Source organism: Hyperoodon ampullatus (assembly GCF_949752795.1).
Source record: "Hyperoodon ampullatus genome assembly, chromosome: 12".
Taxonomy (NCBI): Eukaryota; Metazoa; Chordata; class Mammalia; order Artiodactyla; family Ziphiidae; genus Hyperoodon; species Hyperoodon ampullatus.
The window spans coordinates 84,706,313-84,726,978 of NC_136925.1; positions in this window are offsets into that span (position 1 = coordinate 84,706,313).

Consider the following 20,666-nt stretch of genomic DNA (forward strand, 5'->3'; position numbering starts at 1 on the left):
AGAACTTATTCTAAGGAAATAGTTGTGGATGAACACAAGATTTAGAACACTTTAAATTTAAGTATATCTTTCTTTACACTGAAAACCTTTTTCCTAATGTTGTTAACAATTATTATTTGTCTTATCTCTAGTATGTGTGTGTGTTTCAAAATAATAATAATATTATAACTAACAAAAGATAGAGACAGCAATTTAGGATTACTTTCCGATGTTTTCTGGCCTTAGGATATATCCCATTAAAGACATACCATCGAAATATTGTGTTTTAGGGTTATTATAAGAATTCTTTCATGTGGATAAGATACAAGCTGGATAGTCTTTTGGCTTATTTTCAGTTTTCTGAGAGATTTTTTTTCTTTTTAAATTAATTTTGCTTTTCAAATTTGTAAAACATTATGTAGATTCAAAGCCAAAACCATTGGGTCAGGTGTGTTCAGTAGGATCGAGCTTCTGACCTCGGACCCTCCCTCCCCTTTCAGTCATACAAGGTAGCACACTAGTAATGTTGTTCTGCAGCTTGGCTTTTTCACTTGACCATTTATCCTGTAGATAACCTCATCACCAGAGAGAGAGATTCCTAACTCCTTTTACAGCTACGTAGTATTCTGTTGTCTTCAAGTTCAATCAGCTCCATTCCCTATTGATGGACATTTAGGTTGTTAACAGTCTTTGCTGTTATGAACAGTAATAAGTAAATAGCCATGTGAATATGTCATTTTGAGTTTTTGCCAGTGTATCTTTGGTACAGGCTTCTAAATATGGAATTGATGGTTCAGAAGGGTAATGCATATGTAATTTTGTCAACTCCTGAAAAATCTCTCTTTACAGGGACTGAATCGTTGACATTCCCACCAGTAAGTCCAGCAGGAGGCAGGTTAAGTCCTGCCTCTTTTCCCATGTGTGGTCAAGCTTTTGGGTTTTCACTAATCTGATGAAAAATGGCGTCTCAGTTTCAATGAACAATTCTCTTATTATGTGCAAGGTTGAGCTTCTTTTCCTAAGTGTGTCATTTGTGTTTCTTTCCAATGAACTGATTTGCATATCTCTTGCTTATTTTTCTATCAGGACACACTGTTATTTTTCAGGATGAAAACTGTTTCCATTCCCTTTTATCCCTTCTACATCTTGACTGTGAGGAAGTGGCAGAATCCAGAGGTTAACATAGCTTTCAAAACAGAATCATCACCTTTACATAGTTACCATTTTTCTTTAAAGAATTTCTGCCGAGCTAGGAGTCCACAACTGTCAATTAGACCTACTGACTAATATTTCATGGTGTCAATGCCCACCCCCAGCCCAGCCAAAGACCATCAAGAAAACACACCTGTGTTTGAACAAGTTGGGTTGATTACTTGTTGTCCTGAGGGGTTAACGTACACCACTGGGAACTGTGAGGGTTGCAGTTAGAGGGTGTTAAAGAGGACTTATAGGATCTGGGCTTTAGTTGGGTGATTTGGGGGAGGATTTAAGCTTTGCTTTGGATTGGATGCTGTCAGGAAGTGGTGGTAATTCTATGACTGGGCTTTGTAATAAATCTTATCTAAAGGAGGGAAGACAGGATCAAGGCTAGGCTATCACTAGTAAAGACACAGTCACTCATTTCAGCCAGGATGGGGGGGATGTCAGGTATTTTGTGGCCTGGACAGTGTGCATGGTTTATCTCTGTTTAGACATGATTACTAGTGGTCTTATTCTTGTCTCAGTCCATCATGGTCACAAAGTAGCCTTGTCTGATGTGACATTGTGTGAAGTTTTCTGTGTTCACCAGGAGAACACCAAAGCCTTCCAGGCCAGCTTGCAGCAGCACTGGCACCCAGATGACAGTGCCAGGCCAGCTCCTGGACACCAGGACTGTTTTTCTGTTTCTCAGCGGGCGCCGGAGCAGAGTCTCAGGCCCTGTTACTGGAGTGACAGGTGACCTATCCTGTAATGTTTAGTGATTGAAATTCTGAGGAATTGAAAATACCCATATTTAGGTATTTATTTCACATGGCATTGTACAATATCTCATCACATGAGCCTTTGATTATGTTCCACCTGAGAGAGGGCCAGGGTCCAGAACTGTGGTCTTCTTTCTGGCTTAGCCTTTCAATACCCAGAAAGTCTTGTTAAAAATGATGTAGCCTAGGGTAGGGGTATCTGGCTCTGAGAGAAGGAATTTTGACTCAGAAAAGAGGGAAAGGGAGGATGAGGGGAAGAGGGGTGAGCAGCTCAGGGATGGGGGGTGGTCAGCTCCAGGGTTGGGAGTTGGAACGACTCAGAGTTGCCCCACCTTTCTCCGGTTTTTCTTAAAATTCCCATTTCTCCTCAATCCTCTCACCACAAACAGGACTTCTAGAAGTGGATGGCTCTGGGGTAAATGTAAATGGATAATAAACAAGAGAAGAGAGGGTTGGCCACATTTGGGATATTGGCACTAAAAATCATTAAGCTGTCTTGGAAGCATCTAACAAGGAGGGTGTGGTTATAATACTTCAGAAAGTACATCTTGGTTTGATTAGAAATTCTAAGGCAACATATAAGTCTCTTGAAAATCTCAAGATGTAAATGACTCACACTTCCCATTTTAAAAATAATGGATTAGACCAACAAGAAAATAGATATTTAGGTAATTAGAAATAGCACCACATGTCTGAACATTGAAAACAGGTACTGCAACCACCTGGAAAGCTATACCACTTTTCTGAGCTTCACTATTTTCCTTTGCAAGAGATCTTTCTCTTAAGTTGGGATACTGATTAGATGTGGTAATGTGTTTTTACAGCATCTGGTATACTTCCTGGCACACGGTGAATATCCAATAAATCATAGTCCATTATAATAATAATGAATCTGAATCTTCTGCCTTAAAAATATTTTGTGCACCTCTAACAAGTTGATATTGATATTTTCTCTTCATAAGGCAATTTTAACTTATAATGCAAAGGTCATAAGTGGGGTTGTCTACATTGGCAGGATGCTAAAAGTTAAAAATAATTAGGTTGTAGGGGTCTCTGGAACCACAGGGGGGCTGCAAGCCCTCTCTTTCTTGAAAAAGAAGTTGCAACCTGCCCAGCTGCCCACAGACCTCCGCATGTGGTGTGGGCAGCCACTCAGATCCTCTAGGAAGATGCAGAACCAGATCTTCACAGCACAGGAGTCTGACCTGAGCGTGGCCTCACCTTGGCTTAGGGCATGTTTAAAGGAAAAGCCTCACCCTGCGTGTCTAACCTCACTCCTCAGAGGTGCTTCTTCTGCCCTAAAGATGTCCGAGAGGCAACGGAGCCTCAGAGACCCCAAGGAGAGGTCAGAACGAGGCTCACCCTCCTGCGCGGTGCTGAAATGGACAGCGCTGCTCTGAGCATCCCTGTCCCCAGGCTCCGGGGAGGTGGGATTGCCATCAGCCCTGTCAGGCTCTCAAGAGCAAGAGCAGAGTGCCTGGCGGGGAGAAATGCCACTTTGCAAGGGAAAGGCAGGAAGCTGTGGATGCTTGTCACGTACCTGATTAGATCCTGCCTTTTCCATTGGAGAAACAACTTTAAAATATCCATCTTCTCTCCAGGACCGCCAGCAGCTATGAGTCTGCAGCCCCATCTAAGCCTTCTTCCCAGCACAGGGTGTTTGTCAATTAGAGGGAGTTTCCAGAGCTTACTGAGCAAACCCAACAAAATCAGAATTAAAAGAAAACAACTCTGGGCTTCCCTGGTGGCACAGTGGTTAAGAATCCGCCTGCCAATGCAGGGGACATGGGTTTGAGCCCTGGTTCGGGAAGATCCCACATGCTGCGGAGCAGCTAAGCCCGTGCGCCACAGCTACTGAAGCCTGAACGCCTAGAGCCTGTGCTCCTCAACAAGAGAAGCCACCGCAATGAGAAGCCCGCACATAGCAATGAAGAGTAGCCCCTGCTCGCCACAACTAGAGAACGCCCGTGTGCAGCAACGAAGACCCAATGCAGCCAAAAATAAATAAATTTATTTTAAAAAAAAACAAAAAAAGTTTAGAAAAACAACTTTTATGGCTTCCATTAAGTGGCATCCGAGGACAACCTAACCAGTAACATCTCCTGCCACTTTCCTCTGGACTAGACAACGCTATGCCCTTAGTCTGAAGCATTGACCAGTTGGTCATTGGTGATAGTTAATCACCGATCACTTTCTGAGTATGGCTGAAAGTTGCCAATCTTTACCTTTGGGAGTGATGTAGAAATGGACAAGAATTTGGATGGCTTTTTTCCTTTTAACATATGAAATGCTTTGAGGTTGGGTTATTATCTATTGGCCACGTGACTGTCCTAAATAGCCAGTTATTCATTGACTCAACACTAAACACGTATCTGTTGAGCACTGTGGTATGCAAAACAAGGGCTGCCCAAAGGGGTCCACCTCTGTATCCACAGAATCTGTAAATATGTTAGGCTCATGACAAAGGGGATTGAAGATTACAGGTAGCATTAAGGCTGGTAGTCAGCCAACCTGAAAATAGGGAGATTGTCCTAGATTGTGTGGTGGGCTCAATGTAATCACAAGGTCCCTTAAAGGTAGAAGAGGGGGCTTCCCTGGTGGTGCAGTGGTTGAGAGTCCGCCTGCCAATGTAGGGGACGCGGGTTCGTGTCCCGGTCTGGGAGGATCCCACGTGCCGCGGAGCGGCTGGGCCCGTGAGCCACAACTACTGAGCCTGCGTGTCCGGAGCCTGTGCTCCACAGCGGGAGAGGCCACAACAGTGAGAGGCCCGCGTACCACAAAAAAAAAAAAAAAAAAGTAGAAGAGGGAGGTGGAAAAGTCAAGGTCTGAGTGATGAGAGGTGAGAAAGACTCCTTTGCTGGCTTTGAAGATCGGGGGAGAGGAGCTGTGAGCCAGGGAACGTGGGTGGCCTCTAGAGGCTGGAAAAACCAAAGAAACCATTTCTCCCCTAGAGTTTCAGAAGCAACCAGCCCTGCCAGTGTCTTGATTTCAGCCCAGTGAGATGTGTGTCAGACTTCTGATCTCCAGAACTATAACAAATTTGTGCTTTTTAAAGGCAGATGTTTGTGGTGATTTGTTACAGCAGCAATAAGAAACTAATACATCACCTTCCATGGTTTAGGCTCAGTGCTGGGCCCTGAGGATAAAGGAGGGGTGCCTGAGACGCGGCCCTGCTGCAGCGGACTCATGCTCTCTCGGGGCAATTGCGCTGTGGTGTGGTTACTGTTTAGGGTCCACGTCTTCTTGCTCACCCGTTCCTGTCCACATGGTGCTGTGACAACCTGTCCCCCTGTGGGGAGGGAGCGGCTAGGAAACTACTGAACTCAGTGAGAAGAAGTGGTTGTTTGGAATTACCTAACTCTCCCTTTAACTCTAGTAAATTATATTACATATTAAAATGTTTCCCCTACTGGTTGTTTTGATTATATAGCACAATTGAACTCCTTTCCAAATCAATTATTTTTTCCTTTGAATAACTTAATTGCCTTTTATCCAATGTACTCAGTTGTGAGGTTATCCTAAGCCTCTGTCCAGAGGGCCCAGTCTCGGGACAGGCAGGTCTCTGGGCATCTGGGAGGGCAGGAGTGTCCTGGGCCTTCGTGGGCTTGTCGTCTGTCAGGGGATGGAGAGCACTTCCTCGTTGGTTATCGATGCTCTTGCTCTAAATTGTTTGGGCTTGGTTTTGTCATCATAGCATCAGTGGAGAAGGAGAAAGGGACAGCTCGGCATTGGGACAAGAAGCCAAGCAGGAAATGCTGACATTGGGGAAAGTGGACAAGCAGAAGGTCTGGGCAAAGCCCTGCTTAAGAACCCAAAGCAGAAACCCCAGGAAACCACTGGCTTCCTTCACTAGGGCCCAGCTCGAGCCTCGCTGGGCGGAGCTGCAGGCAGCGGGGCGGGGCTGTGCGCACTCCCACCGAGCCTGCGAGGACTTTGTCCTGAACAGAGAAGAGGACGTCCTTTTCCTTTGTTCCACGGCAGCCGAATTCCAGGCCAAGCCCAAGGTCAAGCCATCCGTCTGTCCTCTCCATGTATGTGGATCCGGGGGCTTCTGCAGGAACAGGAAGCAGCGAAAGACATCATCGTTAGAGGGTCCGTGCCGTGGGTCGGTGTGGGAGCCTGGGCGGAGCGCGCCGTCCTGTAATGAGTGGTTCCAGGTCATTTCACCACAATTGTCATTTCGGCTCAATGAAGGCCGCGGATCTCATGACCCCTCAGTTACCCGGTTATCACCGCCTTGCAGTACAAGGAGTATGCATTTCTCACCAGCTGCGAAGGGTGCGTTTGTCTTGGTTCCTCGTGGCCGTGCCCTTAAGTGTTGAGCCACGAGGGGTTGACACAGAGCTGGGCTGGTGGATGTGTCATCCCAGCTGATGGCTTCATTCTTCACAGATGTGTGACCGGCTGTCCCGCATGTGGCTGAGCTACGGACGCCCCCCCGCCCCCGCCCCCGCCGCTTTCCCCCATCACTGCTCCTGAAAATAACCCACGAATGTCTCCTCTCGTGCCTTGTGTTGTAGGATGAGCGAATATTTTTCTTTCCCTGTTTCCATTTTTTCAAAAGCTTCCTTCTTCTTTTTTTTTTTTTTTTGCGGTACGCGGGCCTCTCACTGTTGTGGCCTCTCCCGTTGCGGAGCACAGACTCCGGACGCGCAGGCTCAGCGGCCACGGCTCACGGGCCCAGCCGCTCCACGACATGTGGGATCTTCCCGGACCGGGGCACGAACTCGTGTCGCCTGCATCGGCAGGCGGACTCTCAACCACTGCGCCACCAGGGAAGCCCTTCCTTCTTTTATATCCTCATAATCCAGTTACTTGGGCTTCTGCAGCATCATATGTGTGCTCTTTTTTTCAGATGTTCATCTTATTATTATTTTTTTCTTTCTGCAACCTGGTTAAATTCACCCATTCATGTATTCAGTCATTGCGACTTGATGACTTTATGCCTGACATTTCCACATTCCAGGGGGAGAAATAACGTGCAAATGAGTCAGTAAATGTGTAATTTCAGGAAGGGATGGGGGCCCAGAGGGAAGACATATCAGGACAAAGCATAGAAAAACTAGGCAGCAAGAAGGACAGCCATTTACATAAGGGGTCGGGAGGCGTCTCTGTGCCAGGGCGAAGTGACCGGGAGGCCGGCGGAGGAGCTGGGCGGAGAGCATCGTGGCCAGAGGTGCACGCAGGCCTCCTGCAGGGACTCAGCACAAGGTGAGGAGGGTGATGCCAGCTAAGCACGCCCAGTAGGGTCCCATCCCTCACTCCCACAGAGAAGAGGGTCTGGACTGGCCAGCAAGGGGATTCAGGACCACGGGATGCTTAACTAATGAAAACTCCCCTCCTGCATATTTTTATATAAATTATCAAGCTATTTCCAGCAAAAGTAGATTTTAATGGAGAAGATGCTTGAACTATCCAGATAGTTGCTTCCGTTTTCCACGTTGTTTTGTAGATGGAGACAAGGCCTGATTCAAGTCTTCTTTTATGAACACTGCTTATGACTTATCTTCTGCTAGTAGAAGCACACCCTACAGATGGCGAATATTAAGGATGCTGCTTGGAGCAAAGTCTTGACTCGGCTGGAATGAGTTGAGATGTTTGGTGATGCTCAGTGCTGCCGCCCCAGGGGGCAGGATGAGAGGAATGTCATCATCCCATAATACACCCACAGTAAACAAAGCCTTAATTTACCAAATAACGGGCTCTTTGTATTTTGCAGAGATTGCACTGTCAGAGCAGCTAGTGCATAAGATAGGAAAAGGAACAATCTTTCCAGGTAATGTAGGGAAAAATGTAATTTTGCAACACTTGATAGAGCAGGAGGCTTGAAATTGAGATTGAGGGAGAATGCTGGTCTCTGTTTAAAGAGCACAAATAGTGTTTGCAGAGAAAATATCTGGCTTTTCTTTTTTTCTCTCATTTTTAAGAATTAAAAATATAAAAACTTAAAATGTAAGGAGCATGTTTTCAGGTCCCGTGATAAGCAGGGTAGGGAATGAAAGAGGTGATTTAAATGGTAGAGGCTAAATTTAGCTTTGTTTTTTATGAGCGGCTCATAAAATTTCTTACTGAGGAAAACCTGAATGAATAAAGAGAGGGTAATTCTTTCTCATCTTAAAGAAAATTTGAAATTCTTTTCAAAGAAAATAGCATATAGGCAATGTCTCAGTTATCTATCGCTGTATAACAAATTACCCCAAACGTAATGGATTTAAATAACGAACATTTATTACCTCAGAGTTTCTGTAGGTTAGGAATTGGGTACAGCTTGGCTGCTTGTCCCTGAGTCCCCACACGGTTGTCACCCAGGTGTCAACAGGGCTGCTGTCTCATCTGGAGACTCAGCTCGGGGCAGGGTCCACTTTCAGGCTCACGACACGGGTGCTGGGAGGATTCAGTTCCTTGCTGGCTGGTGGCCAGAGCCTGTCCTTAGTAACTTGCCTCGTGTGCCTCTCCTTAGGGCAGCCCACAACAAGGCAGCCCACAACAAGGCAGCCGGCATCTGTCAGAGTGGGCGTGAGAGGGCGAGACACAGCCTCGAAGACGGAAGCCACGGTCTCTGCATAGCCTAACCTCAGAGGTGACATCCCATACCTTCTGCTGTTTTCTATTCACAAGAACCTTCCACAAATCCCAACCCATTAACGTTGCTGAAGCAGAGATATTTGAAGTGAGCCCATGTCATTTCATGGGATGACCGAAAGCCTGTCTTGGGCAAAAGGATGGTTTTGATCGTTAAGAAAACAGGAAGAAGACAGGAAGGGGGTCTTCGAGGGATTCTGGGGTTCGGGGTTTGAGCGCTAGATTGAGTGATGCCCTGAATACGTTCTCTATAACGGGGCGTCTCGCACGGCAAATCACTTTCCCCTCTGCTGGCTTTTCCCTGGGCCTGGGTGAGGCCACGCTTCTCCTGCATCCCACATCCTTGTCTGTTTCCAGAGCCTGGTACATTCACCACATTGTCGCCTCCTTATCCTCTGCTCTTGCTGTTTTCATAAGAGCCAGTGACCAAGGCATGGCTGTAGGAGTTTTGAATTTTAGATTACAGACTCAGGTGATGGAGAAAAGTAAGCTATTTACGTTTACTAAAACTTAATTCATTTCTGTTTTTCTAAATCTCAGTCTGTTTCTAAATCTCTTGCTGCGTGGTCTTTCCATCCTGCTTTAAACTAGGCAGCTTTTCGTCTGTTGTCATTATTTTGTTCGCCTACAGACTTGACTGAGGCAGGCACTAGCGTGCGGTGTCTCTGCCCTGCAGTGCAGTGAGCCCCGCGTGGAAGGTGTTCTGATTAACGCCATGCAGACAAGGAAACTAAAGCCGAGGCAGAGGAAGAGACCTGCCCGGGGTTCTCCCTGCAGGGAAGCTGGAGAGCTGGGATTTGAAACCTTGACTTTTTCCTTCTAGAGCTGCAGCCTCTCTTGTCATGCTAACCCTCCTCTGCTTTAAATAACAACCAGTTGCACACTCTATAGTCCCTTTTCAGAATGTAAACTTCTGAAGGGAGGGACCTGAACACAGCAGACAATCAATAGATAATATTTGAACTGAATAACTGAATATAAAGAAATTGAGTAATGTGAGCGATGAAGTCCAAAAACAAGTGGTTTTATGTCAAGGAAGAAAGTCTTTTTTTTTTTTTAATGCAGGTTCTATAAGAACCTGATATTTGTAAAAAAATAATAAATGGCTTCGTTGCTAGGAATGCAAATTCATGACCTACCACAGACAGCACTGTACTTCTGATAAGCAATGTTTGTTCAAACAAGAGTGGTTTAGTGTTATGAATTATTTAGTTTTTCCTTCAACATGGAAAATAATTCAGATCTGATCGCATCTTTTGAAAATGTCAGGTGTGATATTAGACCGTTTTCTTAGTGTCTCTGCTGGTGGGAACTGGGCATCATTTCCTGATCAGTCCAGGGGCCAATGAACCTTCAAAGCCAACTCAGGAATGTTTCTGGGAAGAAACTAAGAGATGAAATGGAAGCGGAACGAGAAGTTTACTGTGCTCAATATCTGGATATTGGAAATACCAGCCACTTGTCTGAGTAGGAATAGGGTCCCTGGTGTCTCAGGGGCAGTCAGAGCACCAAGAGATGCGGACAGGCAGGGGCCCATCTTCTCGGAGGCTGGAAACGTGAGACAGAGGCAGCAGTTTGTGTGGGGATGCAACTGTGTCAAGGATGCAGGTGATTTAATCCTTATTCCCACCCTAGGAGGTACTATTACAAGCCCGTTTTACAAATGAGTGAACTAAGTCTCAGAGACGTTACACAACTTCCTCAAGGCTCAGAAGCCAGAATGTGCACCCAGATATTCCGATTTCAGGAGGTTCGCACACTCATTTTAAATAGTACAGATGTGTTATTTGACTGTCTTCAAAATCTGGACATAATCTGGTGCTCCAGAAAGAAGTTCCATGTTTATTCTGTGGAGCACACGCTCGCTGTCACTCAGCCTCTTTCATGCGGGAACTCAGGTCAAAAAGTCAGGCCTGTGGGATGAGCTCGTCCTCCAGGCTCTATTCTGGGGGCACGAACACAAAGCAATGCCCTCCATTAACTTGATTCTGCAGAGAAATGCATGCCCCTCTGCTAAAGATCTCTCCATATACAACCATGTCGTTTACATCAGGACGTGTCTGACTAACCCTCAGAAATACGGGGCTGCGAGGAATTTTGCATCTCCCCTTGGTCCACCAGGAGGCTCAGGGTCCATCCCAGGGCTTAATTGATCCTGAGTTTGAAATTTATTCCCATACAGCCCCTGCATGTGGGAAAACCACCAGATTAGTTGCATATTTTCCCATTTTCCTTGAGTAGTTTCAGATCATTTCAAGTATCTTTTGTGCATTTGCAAATGGGGATTTACTCTAAGCCTTTCTAAATCTTTCTTTGGAAGTGTGTGCGTGCTGAAATATAAAGTGAGCCCATAAAAATTTCACTCAGGACATAGACCTCCTCATACCCTCCGTTTTGTAATGAGGCTGACCTCGGTGGCAACGTCAACATTCTGTGGCCTTAGGCATCAACTAGAGCAGGGGTTGGCAACTACAGCACATGAGCCAAACCTGTCCTACCTCGTATTTTTTGTAAATAAAATTTTATTTGAAAGACAGCCACACAAATTTGTTTCTGTATTGTCTATGGATGCTTTTGTGTTAAAATGGCAGATTTGATGAGTTGTGACAGAGACCTTATGGACAGCCTGCAATCCCCAAATATTTACCATGTGGCCTTTTAGAGAAAAAGTTTGCCGACCCCTGAAATAAGATGCAAAAGTAATATAATATTATAGAAATTCATGTATGAAGACAATTTCAGCTGACCTATCTAGATAACAGAGGTGCATTTTTTGGTGGGTGCTGGCATCACGTAGGGCTTAGTGAATACTTCTACTGTAAACCACTTCACTTCATACATGTTGGGTTCTGGGTTCAGGGAACAGGGTGGGTCCCAGTAGAAGTCTTTTCACCAGATGTGTGCCTTTGGGAAGTTGCTTTTCCTCTCCAAAATAGCTGAGCAGTTGAGAGCGTCAGAAGAAATAACAGAACTGAATTTCTCTGTGCTACTTTGCGGGAGGTATGGTTTCAGAGCTCTGTTTAGCCCTTGAACTACGATATTTTTCAACAACAGTGTGTCTAGGGATCCTTTTAATCTAACCACTCGTTACCACCTCCCCCCCCACTCTCATGTAGATTTGGGGAGTAGTTTGTTAAATTTTGTATTTATTATAACGTTCAACCCGCATTATAAGTATGGGAGAAAATTATACTCCATTCATTCTGAAACTTGAGGGAGGGGAATTGACAATACAGATACTGAAGCCATTGAAGGAAAAATAATGAAGAATTGAAGAAGTACTATATGTAATTAGAATAAATCTATTTTTAAAACACTTGAGTTCACCAAATAATTTCCTTCTTTTCCATGTTGCCTATGTGGACATATCCTTAGCTAACTAAACTCATAAAAACTCACTGAGATGAGAAAACTCTGTATTAAAATAAAATTTAAATGGATTTTTAGTATGGATTGAATACAAGAACCCATAAAGATTTATTGCTATTATTTCAAACATCATTGAAATTAGACTTAATTATCTGTGCAATTTGCTGGAAATAGCATTTTAGCAATTTTTGATCAAGTATATGTCATTACTTTAAAAATAGAAATGTACCAAACTGCTTTTAAAAAAATTCCCCCAAAACATAATTGCTAAATTGCCTGTTTGAAAAAGTCTGTCTTCTTCCTTTCCTCATCCCTAAGAATTTTGCCACCCCTAACTCTTAAATTGGCAAATGAGTCCTTTTCGTTTGCTTCTTTTCTCGACTGTGACGTCTTTGAGCTGCCAGATGCGTCCATATGAATACCCAGAATATTCCCTTGGAGGGAAAAGGAATGATATCCCTCTCTGGGAAGTTGTAGACTTTGACATAGATTAAAGCCTCTTTTTTTTTTTTGCGGTACGCGGGCCTCTCACTGTTGTGGCCTCTCCCGTTGCAGAGCACAGGCTCCAGACGCACAGGCTCAGCGGCTATGGCTCATGGGCCCAGCCGCTCTGCGGCATGTGGGATCCTCCCGGACCGGGCCACGAACCCGCGTCCCCTGCATCGGCAGGCGGACTCTCAACCACTGTGCCACCAGGGAAGCCCCTAAAGCCTTTTTATTGCTGGGCTTTTCCTTGGGGAAAAGTAATCTTGTATTTTCTCTGAGTGTGCCTCTGTCTACACTGCATGGAGAAAAGCTGAAATTTATCAAGTTAATTAACTTGGATACTTCAACTGAGGAATCGGGCTCTGCAGAGTCTACTTGTTTAATGGCTCATTTCCATCAAGGTGACAAGGTTAAGTTTGTGTGATTTGTTTTTCATACTCGACTTCTTCACGGGACTCTACGTCACACAGGTGAGACACAGCAGCTTCCGTGGGCTGTGTGCACAGAAAGACCTCTCTCCGTGATCCACGCCCTCTGGGTTTGTTCCCGGCCCGGTGGCGCCCTCAGGCTCAGTTTCTCACTGTTTGCTCCAGGATCCACTCCAACGCTCCCCTGACACCCCCTGAACACAGCCTATACCTTGGCGTCCCACCTGCCCGTTGCCCTCACTTGTGCTCTGTTGCTCCAGGCCTTGTTTTCTGCTTGGTTCTCTTCACTGTCCATTCAGTCAAGTCTCAGGACCATGATGTCCGGCCCCTGCTGTCCTCAGAGCCTGACTCTCGCTGGCCTCTGGTGTGCAGGATGTCCCTGCGTAGGAAGAAAAGGCCAGTGTGTCCAGTGCCTGGAGGCCTTCGGTTCTGAGAGGAAGGGTGTCACAGAGCCTCGGTTTGCACTGACCTCTTCTCAGGGCTGCTTGAGGAGCAGCTCCATGTGGGAGAGCAGGGGTGACCCAAGTTTGGGACAAAACAGAGCCTACTTCTTGGATTTAGATGTACCAGGCAAGTGTAGCCACATTGGGAGCTGAGAGCCCTTGGAATCAATAAGTTTAAGACAAGTGCAGGCCGAGCACCAAGGGCAAAGAGCCTTGAGGAGCCATGCTGTCCTTCCTCAGACCTGTCTCCCGGTCCAGGACCCTGTGTCTCACATCTGAGTTTTAAGAGTGTGTGTGTGTGTGTCTGTGTGTAATGGGAGTTGGGGAGAGGGAGAGAGAGCAAGAGAGAAAGAACCAGCTGGTGAGGAAGAGGGGAAGGGGGGCTTGGAGGAGGGGACTGCAAAGTATGGTCTGTGGTTACTCCCATCCAGGTAGAGCTGCCTCTTTGCAATATGAGTTTGTTTTTCTTCCCATCAGGACTTAAAGCTCATTGTCCCCCATGCGCTCCCCTAACCTGGGCTGGCCTTGTGATGACGTGCTCTGACCAACAGAACACAGTAGAAATGACATTTTGTGACTTCTGAGACTAGGCTTTAAGAGGCTTGTGACGTCTGCTCCCTCTTAGAACACGGCCCCGAACAGCTCTGGGAAGACACCATCTAATGTGATGGGGGGGCAGTGGCCATGTGGAGGAGAACTGGGTGCCCAGCCACAGCCGCACGATCACCAGGCATGTCGGTGAGACCATCACGGCTCTTCCAGGCCAACAGTCCAGCTCGATGCAGCTGCGTGAGTGAGCCCAGGGGAAGCCAGACGAGAAGCAGCCCCGTCAGATTTCACAGAGACATGAAAAATAATAAATCCATGTTGTCTGAAGTCCGTGAGTTCTGGGGTCGTTTCTTAGGCAGCAGATGCTAAGCCAAGCTGCTTTACACAAATGTTATAAGATATTTTGGGGTCTACCTCCACTTCTTTGGGGAACATAACATGTTTCCAACATCCTGAGAGAGTTTATTATCCTAGCAGCTGGCAAGGGAATTCCCCTTGAAGAGGGACTATTCTCTTTGGGAGTAGGGTGATGGTGGGGATTGATGAGGCTTTGAGAGTGCTTTGGGGCAGAAAGAGAATGGAGGTGCCAAAGTAACAAAACTTCCCTACATGAGAAACAAACAGGGGCCTGGGTGTTGCGGGGAGAGGTAGGGAAGGCTGGAACTGAGCATCACTTTGGTGGGGGGCATTTGTAGAAATGTCTGAGGGGCTTTGATGGGGAGGTGTCAGATGAGTTGCTGCTGAGTACACACCTCCATCCTTTACACACAAGAGCCTTATGGGAGCTTTTATTTGGATGCCCAGGGACATCTGGGTTATCCATAGTTTCAGTACATTGAGGACCCGAGAGGTTCTAACATGTCGTAGGTGTTAGTGAAGTTGATGGTGGGGAAGCTGATTCTTTGGGCACCCAACGGAGGCTAAGTGGGTAGTAAAGGTCTCATTAAGAGGCAGCACGTGGAGGCCAGAGTAGAGAGCCAGAAAAACGGTGGACCCCAAGCACTCTTCCCTGGGAGTCTTGGTTCAAACCTGTGTGATGGCTCTGGAGAGAACCAGAACTAACCTGAGGTGGGAACCACAGAGGGGGACTGGGACCCACTATCAAGAAAAGATAAGAGTACCTGACCAAGGAGGTGAAGGACTTAAATGCTGAGAACTATTAAACATTGATAAAGAAACCTGAAGATGACTCAAAGAAATGGAAAGATATCCAATGCTCTTGGACTGGAAGACTTAATACTGTTAAAATGGTCATGCTATCTAAAGCAATCTACAGATTTAATGCAATCCCTATCAAATTACCTATGACATTTTTCACAGAATTAGAATAATCATAAAATTTATATGGAACCACAAAAGGCCCAGAATTACCAAAGCAATCCTGAAGAAAAAGAACAAAGCTAGAGGCATAACTCTCCCAGATTTCAGACAATACTACAAAGCTACAGTAATCAAAACAGCATGGTATTGGCACAAAAACAGACATATGGATCAATGGAACAGAATAGAGAGCCCAGAAATAAACCCACACACCTACAGTAAATTAATTTTCTATAAAAGAGGCAAGAATATACGATGGAGAAAAGACAGTCTCTTCAGCAAGTGGTGCTGGGAAAGTTGGACAGCTACATGTAAATCAGTGAAGTTAGAACTCTCCTTCACACCATACACAAAAATAAACTCAAAATGCCTTAGAGACTTAAATATAAGACATGACACCATAAAACTCCTAGACAAGAACATAGGCAAAGCATTCTCTGACATAAATTGTAGCAATATTTTCTTAGGTCAGTCTCCCAAGCCAATAGAAATAAAAGCAAAAATAAACAAATCAGACTTAATCAAACTTATAAGCTTTTGTTCAGCAAAGAAAACCATAAACAAAATGAAAAGACAACCTATGGAATAGCAGAAAATATTTGCAAATGATGTGAACAAGGGCTTAATTTTCAAAATATACAAACAGCTCATACAACTCATTATCAAAAAAACAGACAACCCAATCAAAAAATGGGCAGAAGATCTAAACAGACATTTGTTCAAAGAAAACGTCCAGATGGCCAACAGGCACATGAAAAGATGCTTAACATTGCTAATTATTAGAGAAACACAAGTCAAAACTACAATGAGGTTACCACCTCACACCGGTCAGAATGGCCATCATCAAAAAGTCTGCAAACAATAACTGCTGGAGAGGGTGTGGAGAAAAGAGAACGCTCCTACACTGTTGGTGGGAATGTAAAGTGGTGCAGCCACTATGGAAAACAATATGGAGGTTCCTTAAAAACTAAAAATAGAGCTACCATATGATCCAGCCATCCCACTCCTGGCATATACCTGGAAAAGATGAAAACTCTAATTTGAAAACATACATGCACCCCTATGTTCATAGCAGCACTATTTACAATAGCCAAGACATGGAGGCCACGTAAATGACCATTGACAGGTGAATGGATAAAGAAGATGGGTATATATACACAGTGGTGTATACTCAGCCATGAAAAGAATGAAATAATGCCATTTGAAGCAACATGGATGAACCTAGAGATTATCATGCTAAGTGAAGTAAGTTGAACAGAAAAAGACAAATATCATATGATATCACTTATACACGGAATCTAAAAAAATGATACACATGAACTTATTTGCAAAACAGAAACAGTCTCACAGACTTAGAAAACAAACCTATGGTTACCAAAGGGGACAGGGGTGGGGGAGGGATAAAACAGCAGTTTGAGATTAACACGACTACATATAAAATAGGACAACAACAAGGGCCTACTGTATAGCACACGGAACTATATTCAATACCTTGTAATAACCTATGATGGAAAATAATCTGAAAATATATATATATAACTGAATCACTTTGTTGTACACCAGAAACGAACATAACATTGTAAATCATCTCTACTTCAATTTAAAAAAAAAGATAAGAGGCAGAAAAAATAGTCACCTTGCTAGTGTGACTGCAGTTCTAAACTGTGCTTTAGTGAGAACCGGGGGATCATATGCTCACCTGTGCGGGAGAGCCAGGAATGCAGAAGGTGCTCAGTGAATGTCACTCGGTTCAGATGAATGGCGAGCAGACAGGAGAAGGGGCTCCTATAGGGCTGTTAATTTCCAGGGAGAGAATTTACAATGTTTTTTTTCTGGCTGACTCAGCTGATCAATGTAGTTTCAAGTTAACGTTTTCTTTTTTTTTAAAAAAAATGTGGGGCTTCCCTGGTGGCGCAGTGGTTGAGAGTCTGCCTGCCGATGCAGGGGACGCGGGTTCGTGCCCCGGTCCGGGAAGATCCCACATGCTGTGGAACGGCTGGGCCTGTAAGCCATGGCCGCTGAGCCTGCGCATCCGGAGCCTGTGCTCCGCAACGGGAGAGGCCACAACAGTGAGAGGCCTGTGTACAGCAAAAAAAAAAAAAAAAAAAAAAAAAAGTGCTCCAATTAAGTAGCTAACCACTTACTAACATTCTTCTGAAAAATTTTATGCATCTGTATTAGTGTCCTGTTGCTCTATAACAAATTACCACACCACGAGCAGCTAAAACAAAACAAATCATCACCTGATAGTTTCCGTGCCCAGGCGGCCACTGTGTGGTTGTCTGCATCCTCAGCTCAGGGTCTCCAGAGGCTGCAATCAAGGTGTCGGCTGGGGCTGGGGTCTCGTCCGAGGCTCAGGATCCTCTGCTAAGCTCATGTGTCCTGTGGAGAATTCATTCTTTGTGGCTGCCGCTGGTGGCTGCTCTCAGCTCCTCGAGACCCCCGTGGGCCGTTCACAGCATGGACGTTTGCTTTCTTGCAGGCCAGCAGGAGCGAGTCCCTACGATGTCACCTTCTTTCAAGGGTCCCCCTGATTAAGTCAGGCCCACACGGGATAATCTTTTGATTACCAAAGACAGGGGATCACAAACCCCACTGCAGAGTGATACCTCGTGACATCCACAGGTCCCACCACGCCAGAGGGATGTGCACGCCAGGGGTGGAATCTTGGGGACCGTCTCAGAGTCCTGCCCCCCACAGCATCTGTGTTTCAGCAACTTGCTCCCAGCTTTGGAAAGGCCTGTCACAGGCTGTGCCCTGTCTTCCAGCTTTCTTCCACTCCCACGGTGCCCTCCCCTCGTGCACTTTGATTTGCACATGCAGCAAAGCCGACTTCTCTGACTGCAGGGTTGAGGGTCTGGCACTTACCTTCCCCCACTGAAACAGTGGTCAATAGGAAAGATTTCCTCTCTTCTTTGGCTTTGCAGCATTTACTTTTTTTTTTTTTTTTTTTTTTTTTTTTTTTGCGGTATGCGGGCCTCTCACTGTTGTGGCCTCTCCCATTGCGGACGCGCAGGCTCAGTGGCCACGGCTCACGGGACCAACCGCTCCGCGGCATGTGGGATCCTCCCAGACTGGGGCACGAACCCGTGTCCCCTGCATCGGCAGGCGGACTCTCAACCACTGCGCCACCAGGGAAGCCCAGCATTTACTTTTAATTCAGTTGAATTGAAAGGGAAGAACTGGTGTAAATCAGGAGAACCAGGAAAAATAATGTACTGGTGCCCCATATTCAGAAATCATATTTTAAGTGACAGGAAAGTTGGTCCACCATGGAGCATTTTCACAGAGACCATATTCACCAGACACATGCCCACCTTTCGCGCCAGCCCAGCTTCATGGAGAAACTAGCCTGATGCTCAATGGGAAACCAAGTATCCATGGGTTTGCATCTTGTTAGAGTCTCTCGAGGTCTCCAGATGACAGTTTTACTCTTTTTTCTTTGTTCTTAGGTGTGCTCTGCTCATTTAGAGCACAACAAACTCAAAATCAACGTCTGCCGTGTTTCTGCAGCCGGTTCTCCGTGCACGGAGGTGATTCAATGAGGTAATTAACGCCAACATGAAACCATCAGCATGTGTGGGTGATCAAGTCTAAATAATTCAGAAACAAACACCCGATGTGTTTGACATGTTTAGATAGACTTTCACCTTGTTTGCCTTTATAACAGCTCCTAGATTCCAGGTCTGTTGGTAGATTATGAATAATGAGAATGTTACTCCTGCCCTGAGGGCATGGCATTTGCAAATCACATCATCATTTCGCTCTTAAGAAAATAACGCGTTATCCTATTCTGACACATTTTATTTTCAGGAAGGAGAGCAGTTATCTGCATAGGCTCACCTCAGAGCGCCTACAGCTGATGGAGCCTTATCACTTACATAAATAATTTAGGCATGAGTGTCATTACAGGTATAAATCAAAAGGACAACTTATGCTTCCAGATCGCCTGTGTTTGTAAATGTATATTGCATTTAGTAAGGTGGCATGCCACCTGCAGAACTATTCAAATGGCTTAAACCTCACTAGCTGTTGGAGTCTGGCAACTAACCATGCAGCTGTGACTTCATTGGCTGGTGTGACACAGACCTGATGTTTACTCAGCAGACGGGAGAGGGAATCTGTTTAAAAGCTGGCTGTGCTCTAGAACAGCCAGGCTTGAGGTTCTGTGAACTCAAGGTGCATGAGAATCACCTGGCGGACTTGTTAAAACACAGATGGGGGCCACCCCCAGAGTTTCTGATTCACTGCCTTTCTCACAAGGTCCCTGGCAATGCTGACCACACTTTAAGAACCACTGCAGTAGAAGAACGAAGGATTTCTCATGGAAGCAAAGCTGGGCTTTCATTTAAGAAAACACTTTGATGGCACCTTTCAGGTGACAAGTTCAAGGCACCCTCTCCAGCTGGTTCTGATTCAAAAGGAGTCAGCAAAGAGGAGTGAAGGAAAGGGAAAAGGAAATTGCTGTGTGTAAAGTAGGGGGTTTGTGGTTGAGCAGCAGCCAGAGAGCAGACTTGGGGCCGTGATGATGGGAAAGGATGAAAGGATGGGCATTCGGTCTAGAACATGGTGGCAGATGGAGCATAGACAAGGCTCATAAGGAATTTCCCGAGATAGGGAAGGGCCAGTGAATCCCCAGAAACACTGGAGCCTGAAGTCTGATGTTCGGTTGGAAGTGGTCTGTGGCCCCGGCGCATGCTGGTGTCCCTGAGAGCTGCTTAGAAATGCAGAATCCCAGGCTCCATCCCAGACCAACGGAATCAAAATCTGGAATTTAACCACACCCGAGTTGTGTGATTGCACTTTGAAGTTGGAGAAGCACCAAGGCAGAGCTGCCCAGATTTTACGATGTCAGCACCATCTGGGACACATTTAATATACAGATTCCAGGGCCTCACCACAGCCCTGAGTCAGAATGTCCAGAGGGAAGCCTGAGAACCTTCTTTAACAAGAAGGTCAGCTGATTCTTGTGATAAAGAAAGTTGGCGGGGGTCACAACTTAAGGGAATGAGGGAGAGCTATGTCCTTGCTTGGAGTAAACAGAGGTGGGGACGGGACAGCAGCCCCGGGGGCAGAGGGCAGGCAGGGGTGAAAAGTGAGCAGACCAGGAGAATTTATAAAGAAGATGATGGAAAAATATCACCTCACTACCAATAACCTTCAAACCGACTTACCAATATTAGGAAGGCCTCTGGACTCCTCTAGACCAATCATCCTCAAATAGGTGTTGAGAGGGGAGAACTTTCGGCCCGCTGGGGACATTCAGCAATGTCTGAAGATATGTTTGGCTGTCACAGGTCAGGGCGATACTGAACCAGGCTCATCTTGCCCCGACACGTAGCCGCCCAAAGCGCTGAGACCGAGGCTTACAGCAAAGAGAGGGTTCATTCACAAGGCAGCCGAGTGAGGACGCCGGAGAACTAGCATGGGATCTGCCTCCCCAAAGGCAAGGGGCCCGGGGTATTTACGGGATGAAGAATGAAGAAGCAGGTTGTTTGATGCGTGAGGAGCGTGGAGAGCGTGGAGGGCGTGGGGGAAGGTGATTGGAG